The sequence below is a fragment of the Propithecus coquereli genome, unplaced genomic scaffold (genome assembly GCF_000956105.1).
Source record: "Propithecus coquereli isolate 6110/MARCELLA unplaced genomic scaffold, Pcoq_1.0 Scaffold355, whole genome shotgun sequence".
Classification (NCBI taxonomy): domain Eukaryota; kingdom Metazoa; phylum Chordata; class Mammalia; order Primates; family Indriidae; genus Propithecus; species Propithecus coquereli.
Window position 1 is genome coordinate 2,324,545 of NW_012149230.1, and position 14,931 is coordinate 2,339,475.

Here is a 14,931-nt window from a genome sequence, read left to right on the forward strand (position 1 = left end):
CACATGCCCCTTCAAATTTCCTTAGCCATACCGTTAAGTGTCTAGAAGTACCCTACCCGGGAGGCGCACGTGTCTTCTCCTAGGCCTGCTAGGCTCATCCAAATCGGAGGCCAGGATACAGCATCTGTTCAGCTGATCCTGAGGTACTACACAGAGCGAGGGCGGCCTTCTCTCTGTCCCGAATTCAAGGAGGACCACAAAAATGTCATCAGCAAGCTTCACAGGGGCAACTCAGCCGTCACTTCTCCCCTCCCGCTTAGGGACGGAGGGAACGTTTCTTCTCCGTCCATTGAAGTCTCACGGAAAATAAACTGACAAAAGGTTTGTCAGATTGATAGAAGAAACAGGCATACTACATTTATTTAACATGCGTAAACTTTGGATTTGGGAGCCACGTCCAAAGTGTGAGCCCCGAAGAGGAGCCGTACGGCTCAGGCTTAAACACCCTCTTCCCGGGAGGGAGCCGTGTGGGCCTGGCAGGCACATGTGACTTTGCACGTCGGGCAGCCGCGTGGGGAGGTGGGGGCTGGGCCTGCGCAGGAACCGAGGCTGTCTCCGGAGGATGCCGCCGAAGTCCCCCAGGTAATGTCCTGGAGCCGCCCTCAGGAGCATATGTGGCGATGACGAGGGTCTCCCCTCCGCTCCGGGGGTTGATCTTCCCTGCTTATTGGATGAGAGGCCTAGAAAAGGAATCTTAAGACAATAGCGTCTCTCTTGGAAAGAAGCTTTCTCAGTCAGACGCGGAAATTCCGGACGGAGTCCCTCCCAGCGCTTCGGGAGAGTCAGAGAGACAGAGGTGGGGTCAGAGGGACTTTGCTTCTGAGGCTAATCTCTGAGGCCTTTCAACCTTCGAAGCACCTACACGCCAAAGCACCAGCTTCGGGGAAGGGCTTTCTGTGCCCCGATGCTCGACCTGTCCCATCCGCTCTGCTCATTTTATTTCTACCTTGGTGCAGCTGCTCGGGCCGTTCTTGCTGGGAAGGCCTCTTCCTTTGCTTATCTTCGCCTGTCAAAGTCCTGAACACTAACAAAGAGAATCCTTCACTGGGCCTCTGATTCTTCTGGGCATCAGCAAGCTCCTTCCTTTCTGAATTTCTAATCCCGTGCAATCTCTATCACGCAATTTTGCATTTAATTGCATTTTATTTGTATCATTAAATATTGTTTCAGGTATAAATATCCATTAGATCTATAAGCACGGTGAATTACATTTGGGGATTCCTTTGGCCAAATTCTATTTCTTTGATGGGTATTTGTTTTCTTCCTTTCATGGTTAGTAAGCTTTTCAAGTGTCAATCTTATGTCCCTAACTAGATTGCAAATTAGTACATCAGTCAGCAAAGACCTGCTGAAACCAACCACGTGCTGGGAAACCGTGGTTAGCAAGGCGGACTTGTTTTCACTATGGCGGCATTCACGGAGTTCCAGATTCCACCAATTGGACACCGAGTTTATTTCCTCAAAGACAACTGCATGTGCTAAAGTCTTTTAGCTCTGTTGCTAAGACACCTTCAAAACAAGATATAAAACACACATCCCATAGGTTTGGCTGTGTTCCCAACTGTCATGTCTAAAGAGTTGTAAAGTGAGATAGCAATAACAATATTACCATTTATTGAGCACCTTCCATTAATATGAGTCAGGAGCTCTGCTCTATTAAGCCCCTGCTATGTATTAACTCATTTACTGCTCATGACAACTCCCTTGCCTATTGTGATGCTAATACTACTATTATCCCCCAGTTACAGATAAGGAACTGAAGCTGGGAGAGATGAGTAACTTGTCCAAGATCAGGCAGCTGGTTATGTGGTGCAGTCAGATTCAAACCCAGGTAGTACGGCTGCAGAACTCATGTTCCTCACTGCTGCGACCCGGCTTAAATCCTCATTCTCAGGTTTACTGAACAGCATCTGGGGCAATCAATACTTAATTGTGCAGTTTGACTTTATCTTTGTCCAAGTGTTCACTTGGAAAGTAGTGTTTTAGTTTCTTAATATTATGGTTTTGCCAATTTTTTTGGTTTTCTTTTTTTGTTGCATTGTGGTCAGAAATTATGATTAAACAAATTTATGGTTTTTTTGAAAAATTGAGATTTTTAATGGCTTAATTTGTACAATTTTTATAAAGATATATCTACTCATAGGATACAAATATATATATTACATTCTTCAATTTATCTTTCAAACAAATATTAAAATCTTTTGGTTTTAATAGATGAGTATGCCTCTTTTATCCTAAGATGTAACAGCTATAGTCTATTTAATTTCAATAATTTTAATCTATGTTTTGTGTTTCTTATGCTTCCCTTCTATTTTGTTTGTTTTCTATATGTTGTAATATGATCTGGAAAATCTGCATATGGATGTGTTAATCTGGAAGACATTCTGTCTGCTTGTAGTTCTGCTTGTAGTTCTATGATGTCTTTTATAACTGATAAGCATTCTTAAACTTATATTTGTTAATTTTAAAATGATAAAAATGAAACAATAATTGGTAATTCTGCTCAATGAAACATGACTTCAGTTATACTTTCTCTCATTTTCTGTCACATTTTAGGATTTTTTTTCTAGTTACTTCAAATTAAATTACTATTTTTTAACCTGTCACATTTCTTTCAAGAATTATGAAATTTAATTTATTTATTTCACTGTTTACATTTATGGTTTTTAGATAGAGTCTTAACATCCTATTCATGATGTCTTTGCTTTTGAATTTTTTAGTTGGTTAAATTGTGTCTTCAATTAGTTTTTCAGAAATTCATGGGTAACATTGTTCCTGAGTTCTTTTAAGATTTTTGGCAGTCATTCTGTCATCTATATTTGGGAATAAAAAGTTGGCTGGATATAGAATTCTACTCTGTTTTTTGTATCTCCTGAGGAGATTTTCAAGGTTGATGCTTTAGATCTCAATGGTATTTCTCAAAATTTATTAAAAGTGGTTGGTCCTTTCTCTTCAGCATTTACTTTTGTCTTTTCTATATTTATTTTTATTTATTTAAGGTGGTGCTGTTTATGGGGGTTCCATCCTTCCTCAATTTCTTAAAATTTTAAATTAAATATACGGGAAGCTTCTCAATACCTGTTGTCAAGGTTACTTCCAGAATTCATTGATGTAATATTATATTTCAAATCCTATTTTCTATTTTCAAATTATTATATTTGTATATCTGATCTCCCCATTTAAATGTAATTCTCTAACTGTATATAAAAATTTTAGTCTTCTTAAAAATTTCAATGCTTACTATTGGCCACATAAAAAGCATTCCTGTTTATTTTCCACTTGTACTTCAAATCGTTTTTTCCATAAATATTGTGAAATTAAATAATTCAAACTTATGGCTGTTGGAAATTTACATTGTTTTGAGCCTCGAGAGGAATGTGGCTATGTGGCATGAATAACAGCCTGCCGCTGCAACTTTTGCTTTTTCCTGTAAATTATTCGGAAAGGCCTTGTGGTGCCAGATATAAGACCCCTCAGATCATCATAGAATGTTAAAGCAAACTTTTTGGAATATAACAAGCTGTAACCAAGCAAATCACTATAACATATATACTGAGCTTGTACGGAAAATGTCGCAGCTCTGTTAGCTGCCTATGTGAGTGAAACCTTAACTTCCCCACTTTGGAATGCTGAGCCATTCTTTTGGAGTCTGTGTTATCTGAGTGGCTATCCTCAAGCTTTATGCTCAAATAAACTCTATACTTAATCATACTTTCTGAATCTAATTATTTAAGGTTGACAATATAAATATAAAATACTTTCTTGATTTCTAAAAAAATATAAAATCTTTACATAGCTTATCTGTGAGAAAAAAGAGCTTTATTAGGTATACCACACTTTATTTAAAATAGTTTTCCTTGAAACTTTACAGATACTGCTGCACTTTCTATGAGCATTTAAAGTTGTAGGCAGTCTGAGGCTGATTTTTCATCATGTTTAGATAGCCTTTCCTTTCTACCTGATTTTTCCAGGTACTCTCTTTTTATTAATTTTCTCTGGTACCTGTTTACTCCTTTTAATCTGAATCAATGTGCTTTGTTTGTTTTGCTTTGTTCAGCTCAAGAAACTTCTCCTGTATTCTAAATCGATTCTTGTATTGGTTACATTCGTTCTGGAAAAGACCTCAAGAACACCAAAGATTTGCATATTCAATCTTCATTCTCTGCTCCCATTTCTATCATTTTCTTTCTCATGTTTTTAATTATCTTTCTTTTTCTTGCCATCCTGGAACAACTTCTCTAATTTACTTTTCATTTTCTAACTCTATCTTCTTGAGGATAAATTTTGTTTTTCTTGCTTCTAATACATTTTAATGTTATTATCACCTTTTTATTATCTCATCAAGCTTCTCATTTGTTTCTGTTTTGTCCTTCAAAGTCTCCCATTTAAATCCCAGTTTGTTATCTTGTCTTCTCATTCTTATCTCTTGTTTCAGAGAGCCAATATGTTATTTTATTTTATTGAGAACCAAGCAAATGTATTCTAAAATATACCAAAGAATAGCATTTTGAAAATTTTATTTTCTCCCATGTACAATGTCCATAAATTTATATTTTCTTTTACTCATCCATGCATGATGATTCTTCTATCTAGAAATTATATTTGATTTCCAATAGATTGCGTTGGTTCTTCTTGAATTCCTTTGAGTTTTACCTGTATGCTTGATTAGTCTCAATGACACATCATCTTCATAAGGAATACATATGAAGAGTATAAAGAGATCCTGTAACATAAAGAGAAAAAAGATAAACAAAACAAATTTAAATTTAGTGTTCTTTTTAAAGGAGACAACAACACTTAGGTTACATGAAATGTTGGAAGATTAGATGCCTAAGATGTTTGACATACTACCTGGGAAATACTTAACAAATATAGCTCTTGTTATTATCAATAGGGAATCTAGTCTTTGTCCAGAATATTAAATCGGTGTGGAAAAAGTATGTGGCTATTGATATTTTATATGTAAAAACAGCATTCATGGATAGAACCCCATTTCTTATCACATCATTGTACAATTACAAACCTAGCCAGAGAATCCTTCATTTTTGATTTTCACATTGAAAAATGTCTGGACAACCTAACTCCCAATAACTTCCTTTAAAAAACTCCTTAATTTCCTCTAAACATTATGCTTCTAGACAGGAATTGTATTGGTTCATCCAAAGTTAGGCAAGTGCTAGCAAGTCAATGGTGACAACAAGGCTAAATAAAAATGTCCCATTCATTTGAGGATACCAGATGGCCATCTCTGCCTTCTCTTGGCAGACAGGCTCACCAGGTATTTTCACTATTTGCTCTGTCTGAATCCCAGTCATTTATACAGATTATTTTTCCATATCAGTATCATTTCACTTAGAAAGACTATATTTTATTGTTTTCTGAGTCTTTAGCATTTCAAAAATATTTTTAAAGTTTCTATTTCAAAAAATTGTACACATAGACACATGGATAATATTTTTTCCTTCTCTTTCTCTCCAAACTAATATTTTAGAAATTCATAGCTTTGATAGGCTTCCCAGATATAACTTACTCTTCATACTTTCTTCACCATAAGAATCTGCTCCTCCTTTTTTCATGGGTCCAGCATGTTGATTTTGAAGTATCTTTTCTCTCCAAATACGTATAGAAAATGTCTTTGCAAAGGATAGAAAGATCTCTAAATTTCAAAGGCATTTTTTTATGAAGAGCCTTTTCAGCTTAGCAATATTATAATTTATCCCTAATTTTTCCTTTCCTTATTTGAAGAGGGGCACACACATGTAAAACAGGAAGTAGAAAAAAAAGGATGATAGAGTAAAAAACTAACCAAACTGAATCATTCCAACATTAATTGTTACTTTTTTGCAGGCTTGTACGCAGCAGTATAGAATTATGAAGTGCTTAGGGATATGCAGAGTTCAAATCCTGACCACCGCCACATCACTTAATCTCCTTGTGCCTCAGTTTCCCCATCTTAAGATGGGAATGATAATTATTTTATAGGACTGTTAACAAAGATCAAAAAGGTTGATATGTGTAAAGAAATTAGAACAGCATTGTGTAAATGTTAGCTACTCTTTTTATTTAACCCCTCAGTTCCCTATCCATAAAGTGGGGATATTAGATTAGATCTAATATATCCAAGATTATTTTTCCAATGGGCAGATGATCAGGATTTCATCTGTGTAAAAGTTCCAAGGTTTTTTTTTTGAATGACAACTTCACCGAATTAAGAGTGTCTCCACTTAGTGATGGAGTATTAGATTATGACTCAACCATGATTCAAATGTACATGAAGGTATAATTTATACCTATTTCCTTCTGTCCGTAATCCTTCATTATGTCAGTTTGGTGATATAAATTTAAGGAATTAAACTTCAGCAGCTCAAAATTGTATGAGTAATGACGTCGCACTTCAATTATAATTGCTACTTGATCCAAGCATTCTAACGGGACACTTGGCAAGGTTAGTTATGCAACAGAAGCTGTGGGCTGGTGGCAAATGCTTGTTGCCCTGTGAAGTCATGTGTACAAGCCAAATTGATCAAGAACATTTGCTAAAAAATCTTCTCGACTACACCTTTGGCCCTGGACAACTGCAAGCTCAGTAGAGTGAAAAGAGTGCAGACAAGAAGTCTGAGATATCTGAACCCAGTCCAGCATTTCTAAGGTCCTACGGCAGGCTGTAAGATTTAGAGTCGATGCAGAAAGCGACCAGCATATAGCTAATGCCTACTACATTAAGTGGTAGTGGTATGGGTTAAAGTTAATGTGTGACATAAATTACAATGAATAACAGCACAAGGCAGAAATCATGAAGATTTGGGCTTTTGAGTTAGACAACGTTAGATACGTATTCACCGTTGCCATTTTCTAGGTGGGTGACTTTCGAAAAGTTAATTTAAATATCTAGCCCTCAGTTTTATCTTCTGCAAATTAGGAATAATACTTAAAGGGATTATGGTGGAAAAAAATATTAGAAATAACATGTGTAGTATGATTAGCTGAATGTGTGACATAGTAAATGCTCAACAGGAGGAGATGGCCCTTCCCTCGTTATTCTATTTCATGTTTTTTCTTCCCCTCCATCCTCTGCATATTGCGTGTCCATTTGTTTTCTTCATAGCATTCATTCAATATTTGAACTTATTTATTTCTTGTCTTATTTTATATCTTTCTTCAGACCATCTCTTTTGTGGCAGCCAAAATTGTCCCTCTTGTTCTTAACTCTGTCCTCAGCACCTTGCACATGGAAGGAATATAATAGGATGTTGGCTAAATAAACAGAAATTTTATCATTATTATTATTGATTTTGATACCTGGGCCTAAAAGAGTATCTTCAGCTTTTCATATATTTTAATTATTTTTCATATTAAAATGATTTTCAATATTTCCACAAAGATTCTTGTCCTAAGTATATTACTCTCTAGCAATATTACATGCCCTTTTGCCAGAGTTTTGAGAATTCAAAACTCATGTATTATGCTGTAATGAGGTCTTATTAGCATAAAATAGGTCTTGACCTTCTCATGCATCTGTGCTTTAGTAAGAGTGATCTGCATGTAATAACAGTGTATTGATGAGAAAGGGATTCATGCAAGTGGAGTTAATCATGGTGAGAGGTAGATTAGGGATCAAATAGATCAAGTATTGCTTTCAAGAGATCATTAGCGGCTGGTGCGGTGGCTCACACCTGTAATCCTAGCACTCTGGGAGGCCAAGGCGGGCGGATTGTTTGAGCTCAGGAGTTGGAGACCAGCCTGAGCAAGAGCGAGACCCCGTCTCTACTAAAAATAGAAAGAAATTAATCAGACAACTAAAAATATATAGAAAAAATTAGCCGGGCATGGTGGCACATGCCTGTAGTCCCAGCTACTTGGGAGGCTGAGGCAGGAGGATCACCTGAGCCCAGGAGTTTGAGGTTGCTCTGAGCTAGGCTAACGCCACGGCACTCACTCTAGCCAGGGCAACAGAGTGAGACTCTGTCTCAAAAAAAAAAAAAGGAGATCATTAGCCCAATCATTATAAGAACCAAGAATTTTAAGGGAAAGGCTTCCTAAAATTCTCCTGATGTCTCCTGACTTCACTACACTCAGCAGGAGGCAAGAAGACCAGAGGAAGTAGAAAATGAGAAAATGAGGACCGAAAAGAAATGGAAGAGATTCCAATTTTAAATTTTTTCCCTGAGAAATGAAACAGAACTATTCATTTTTGATTATGTTATGCTCCATATTTCTGTAATATCACATTAAGTTTGGTGATATGTGCTGCCATGTTTTTAAACCTTATAATGAAAATAATAATTGCTAACAGACTCTGCTTAAAGTGGTTTATGTAAATTATCTTCTTTGGCATTATTAATATGATGCCCATTTTAGAGAGGAGGAGGCTCAGCCTCACATGGCAGGGGGCTCACAGGCACTGCATAAGCCTGCTGTGATTTGAACACAGGTGTAACTACTACTACAGGGGGGCTCAAGCTGTGGTCCAGCAGGCCTAGCTAATGCTTGTTAGGAGCGCAAATTCTCTGCCTCCCCTTAGACTTCCTCCTGAGTTTGACACTCTGGGCCGGGGGGCAGCGATCTGTATTGTATGTGATTCTAAGGCAGACTGACCTTTGAGAACCACCGTGGTGTTGTCCTCTCCTTTGAATGGATGTAATTAAAATGTATCTTTGCTAATTACTCACCAATAACTTGAATTTTTTTACTATGCTCTCAAATCGTTGTCCACATTTGAATCAAACTCAGCCTAGTATGTATAAATCACTGAGTTAACATCTTTGGTACGTTAAAAAATAAAGCATTCAGATATCAGTAACAACATATGTAAAGAAAAGTAGTATTTCCCCTCATTAGAGGCAATCAGGCTCTCAATAGAATTCCTAGAAAGATGTTGGAGTTGGAATTGTATGGATTTTAATGGCATAGCTCAGGCAAATATTTAACTGTGATATTGGAAATGGGAAAGCAAGCCTTCATTTATGCATGAAAATAGACAAAGATGCAATTATACCAATCCCAAGGTTGGCTTACATAGTCTAGGCAGACAACCAGCTTAGTGATTTTTCTTTGAAGGACAGCGTAGGCCCATCTCTGTTTTAAGCAGAAAATATTTGAGTTAAACAGAAACCATGATCCAGCAATCACTATTAGGTATTTAACAAGACACATGAAAGCACTTATCCATACAAAGTCTTGTACGTGAATGTTCATAGCAACTTATTTGCCCCAAACTGGGAACAACCTAAATATGCATAGCAGGTGCATGGATAAACAAACTGTGGTGTTTCCACATGATAGAATTCAACTAAGCAATGAATACAAGCAAACTATTGATATACACAACAAAATCTCAAACGAATTGTGCTGAAACAAGTCAGACTACAGAGGTCACATAATGTATCACTCTATTTACACAACATTCTAGATAGTACGAAGTACTGTATAGAGATAGAACACAGATCAGGTTGCCTAGGGACCAGGTGGAACATCTTGATTGTGATTATGGATGCACATACTGTGTGTGTTTGTGTGTGTTTGTATATATATGTGTGTGTGTGTGTGTGTGTGTGTGTGTGTATGTGTGTGTCACAAGCTATCAATTGTACATTTTAAATATGTACAGTTTATTGTATGTCAATCATACCTCAATAAAGCTTTTAAAAATTTCCACTTAAATAGCCACATGTGCATAGTGGCTACAGCCTAGATAGAAGAAAAATGATGACTCACATTTAGTTGCAGTGACTTACAACACCCACGTAGATGATTCATCTCAAATCCTGGTTTCTCTGTTGTTTGACCTCCTCATTTCTAACAACTCTTTCCTTCCCCCATCTCTGCCACCCATCTCCACACTCAGACCTAAGACTAGTGTTTTACAAATTGCAAGCCACAACTCATGAATATAACTTCAATTTAATATAGTAGGTTGTAACCTACAATTTTTAATAAAACAGAATAGACTGGAAAACTCCAGAGTATGTATGATATCATCTTGGTATATCTCAGTAGTAAGGATCAGTACTGTTTTGTCAAATTTAATCAATTATGTGTGTATGTGTATATGTGTGTGTGTTTGTGTGTGTGTGTGTGTGTGTGTGTGTGTGTGTATAAACAGAGAGAGATGCACGTATATGTGTATTAGATTGCAAAATAAGATTTTATTTTACTGTAGGTCAAGGCCAAAAAGTTTTAAGATTACCACCTTAGATCTTATCATTACCCATAACTGCACTATATCCAAAAGCGTAATCATCACATCCTATTTTTATAGTCACTCAACTTATACAGGAACATCAGTTTTTCCATTTTTCACTGTTGGATACCCATTAGCGCCTTCTCTTTGCTCCCACTCAGCTTAGACTCCACAGTCTTTCATACAGTCTCTCCCTTGCATCCTCCTTAAACTCCCTTTTCTCTTTCACTTCATAGTATTTGTTTAAAAAAATTCTACCTAATTGGTCCCAAATCTTGATCAACTTCAGCCTACACTCAGACATCTGAACACAGCTCAAGAAATGTAACTGTGATGGTTCATTGTACTTAAAAGTTCATGACTGCAAATACCAGGTAGGTTGTCTGCACTATATTTGCTGGTAAATTCACTCTCCCTGTATTACAGAACACAATTTCACACCTTCTCTCCCTGCCCCCAGCTGCCTCCACCAATCCCATCACACCGCTGTGAAAAACAGAAATGAGCAGTGAAACGCTGGTGTGGAAAAAGTGCACTGAAGATCCTGCCTAGATGCGGAGGTAGGATTACTCGGTGAGCATGAACAGTAGAAGGTGTGGATGGTAAAAATGGGAGGTACTTGAAAGAATCCCATACCTCATCCTGCTACCACCAGATGTCAGATTCACCTGTACCTGTGCCCATGTACTTTGCCTTAACTTCTGCTTGTGCCCAAGCCCCTTTTCTCGAGCTGGGTCCCAGATCTTCTTACTTCTCACCAGCCCAAGGAATCAGTTCCTGTAATTCTCTCTCTCCCTTAAGGACTGAGTCATTCTCATCAACATAAAATATATTTCACTTTTCAGAAAATCTCCCCGACCTTCCCCTCCAGTTACCAGCCCATTTCTCTGCTCTCCCTTGCTTGCCAACCCCTTCTCAGAGGGTCACCTATAATGATTTTCCTCTCAGTTAGATCATTTCCATGCTATACGTGTATGTTTCCCATCTGAAGATGAAAACCTCCCTACCTAGACCTTGCCAATCTAATGACACCATTCTTGTCAAGCGCAAGAATAAATGACATCTTGCCAAACTGGCCAATTTTCACTTCTAATTTTACTTGGGCAACAGCACCATTGACCCAGCTGACATAATTGATCCTTCTTGATCAATTCTTCCACTTCCAACCAAGCTTATTATTCTCCAACCCCACTGTCTGCTTCTTCTTGTGTTTCTTTCCTGGCTCTATGCTATGGTTTGTATGTGTTCCTTCTAAAATTCAGGTGTTTCCAATGTGATAGAATAAGAGGTGGGCCCTTTAAGAGTTAATTAGGCTGTAAGGGCTCCCCCCTCATAAATGGGGTTAAGACCCCTATAAAAGAGGCTTAACGCAGACCTTGACTTGCCCGATTGCTCCTCTCACCTTCTACCACCTGAGAACACAGTGTTCTTCCCCTTTGGAAGCTGCAACATTCAAGGCACCATCTTGAGAGCAAAGACCAGGCCCTCACCATACCCTGAAGTGCCTTTATCTTGGACATCCCAGCCTCCAGAATTATGAGAAAATAAATTTCCATTCCTTATAAAATACCCAGTCTCTGGTATTTTGCTATAGCAGCACAGACAGACTAGGACACTTCTCTTTCATTTCCTAATTGCTATATGGGAATATCCCAGGTTGCAGACCTTGTTCCTCTCCACTTTTCTATTTATACTCTCTCCTCAGGACAAGACTAAATTTATTTTCCATGGTTTAAAATGCATTCAGTAAACTGGTGGGTCCCACACTTATAGCTCTAATCCAGTTTCTCCTCTGAGCTCCAGTTTTACATATGGCTATTTGACATCTCCACATGAATGTCTAATAAGCATCTCAAACTACATCTGACCAAATCTCTAGGTTTGATTCCTGCTCTGGAGCCATTCTAATCTGAACCATCCATTATCCTTTCTGGGCCATCTGCGTTCCCCTAAATATTTATGCAAATAGTGCAATCATTCTCTGACTGTCTAGGCCAAAGACCTAGGAGCCACTCTCAATTCCTCCCTTTCCCTTATGCCCCACTTTGACTCCATCAGCAGGTGGATGATGGAGTCATCCACTGTCTCCACCTCCAAAGTACATTGCAAATATCCCCTCTTATGAGCACCTTTGTCAATAACAGCCTCTTTAAAGAGAGCATTTCTCTCCTGGAAAACTGAAGTAGTCTCTCCACTGCTATTTTTTCTTCTTTTGTTCATCTAGAGTTTATTCTCCATGCATCACTAATCTTTTGAATAAATAAATCATATTACCTTATTCTTATTCAAAATTCCTCAAAGTTTTCCCACCATGACTAGAAAGATCGCTATACTCCTTTCTCTCTCTTAAATGACCCTAAATGATCTAGCCCATATCTCTCCAATGTCATATGTGTTTAATGAATAAATGAATGGGTGAAGTAATAAATAAATAAATGAATAGATAAGTAAACAATAAATGAAAAATAAAGGCAACAGGGTTTAATAATTATGAGCATAGGCTCTGGTATTAGATTATATGTGGTCATATTTTTTAATTCGTTAATGAATGGTTATGGGATCTGAAGGATTTAACTCTCTAAGGAATGTTTTGATTCTAAATGATAGAAAATCATCTCAACTATCCTCAACCAAAAGAGAGAAATTGTTGGTCTATGTTACAAGGAAAATCAAGGGATGATTCTGGCTTAAGGTACATTTTGCTGTAGGTGCTCAGATGGTATCATTAGAAATTTATCTTATTTTCTCCATAAATCACCACAGGTACCCTTGTATTTGTCTTCAGTCCCAGGCAAACTCTATCCACAATGAGGCAAATATCTCTCTGTTTCCATTTTGTTTTATAGCTGATGACTCCATGAGAAAAAGTATTTTTAGCAAAATACTTTCTAGCAAAAGTATTTTGCTATTTCTAGCAAAACCCTAATGGAGGACTTCAATTGACTGGGGTTACTTTGGGTCACTTGCCTAGTCCCAAACCCATAACTGTGGCCAACAAATGTCCTCCTACTCAGGCTGGATCCGTGCTGCCGAAACCACATGGACTAAGAATGGGGGCATGCTGGTTTCCCAAAGGGATACTTCAGTCCCCTTACATGTAAAATGGAACAAAAAATTTCCTACTCCTTAGGGTTGTCATGATGATGAAATGGGATGCTGTGAATAAGTTTCATAGCACAATTCCTAGCACATAGCAAGCAACAGTTAGATACAAACAGCACATAGAAAAACATTTGGATGTGGACAAAGTCCACTCAGATACAAACTTATAATCCTAAACACTTTGAGATTTCTTGTAGGAGCAAAGTGGCTAACCAGAGACACCAGCTGCCAGAGTGTCTCAGTAAGAAGGAGAAGTTTTAGATGAAAGAGAAAAAATGAACAAACAGACAAAACTGAGATCAGGTGTGGGTCTGAGGGAAGGGTATCAGAACCTTCAGGAGACTCCATGGGAAGAAGTTGCAGAGCAGAACATGAAGGAGCAAGGTATCAGCAGAGATCAACCCCTGAGAGGCTTGGAGTCCAGTGACAAGGGTAGGTGGAGCAGTTTATTTCTCCCTGCCTTGCATCTATGACAGTTGGCAGGTTCCCGAGCTGCTGGAGAGACTTTCTGCCCACGTGAGCCCAGAGGCTGATGCCACCAATGAGCTGGGAGCTTCTTGTGGACAGGGCACCAGGCTCTCACCTGCCCTGGGGCACCTCTTGTCGCCACAGACCCGAGGTGGGATGGCAGGCGCCATATTGCTTCTCTACATACCATGTGCCTATGTCCTCCCCAGGGGGCTTAAACTCCTTGGGTTTCATCTTGCTTGCTCTCACACAGACATTTCCCAACTCTGTCCCAGAATGCAGGAGCCACAGGGATCTAGTGGGTCCCAGGTGATCTGTGTGACTCGATTTCCAGGACATTCTGGGCTGGCAGCCTCCTGGAGTGAGGGATAGACATAACCAGAGAGCTTTCCTCCATCCAGACTGTTTTTCTCCCTTTCCCTTTCCCTTCCCACGACCACTTAGACAATTGAGCCATCACACCAAAGCTTCCACAGAGAGTAGGACTTAGACCCTTCCTCTTGGGATCCAGCAGCAGACTGAGGGGTGCTTGGACCATGAGCTCCCTGCCCACCAGCCCTCCCTGGTGCTGCTTGCTCAGCAACTCCATCAGAACAGGGCATGCCTCAAGGTGGAGAGACATCAAACCGGCTTGGGCACCCTATGGGCAACTTGGGACCAGCACGCTTCTCCCTGGCATGGTTAGGGATTAATCTTCAGCAACCTGGGAACGGACCACCAGGCAAGATCCTGTACCCCCAGGTCTCCATCACGTACCTCATGGCAAGGAGGGGAGACTTGTGAATTAGTCTTGGAAGGCGAGGGAGCAAGGGAGCCAGCATGGGCAGATTGGGGGGAGAGTGAAGAGGGGGTGCTAGCTATAGCATGCTCACTCCCCTCCCCTAACAGGAGACCTGCACTCTCAGCTCAGGCTGGAATCCTGGGCAGAGAACCTCCTGGCCCATGACATCACAGTCATGAGGGAGCTCAGCTGAGTTGAACTCCTGCCTACCAACAGATGCTGAGAGGGAAACCATGGAACAGAGGACGGAAGGAGTGAGGCCCCCTCCAGACTGCCGGATTGTGAAACTCAGATGGCCCCACCTCCACAAATAGACTTGCTGGTTGTGTGGGGTCTCTTAAGCCCCTCACTGGTAACTTTTCCCAGAAGCTGCAAGCAGACCTTCAACCCCTGCTGAAAG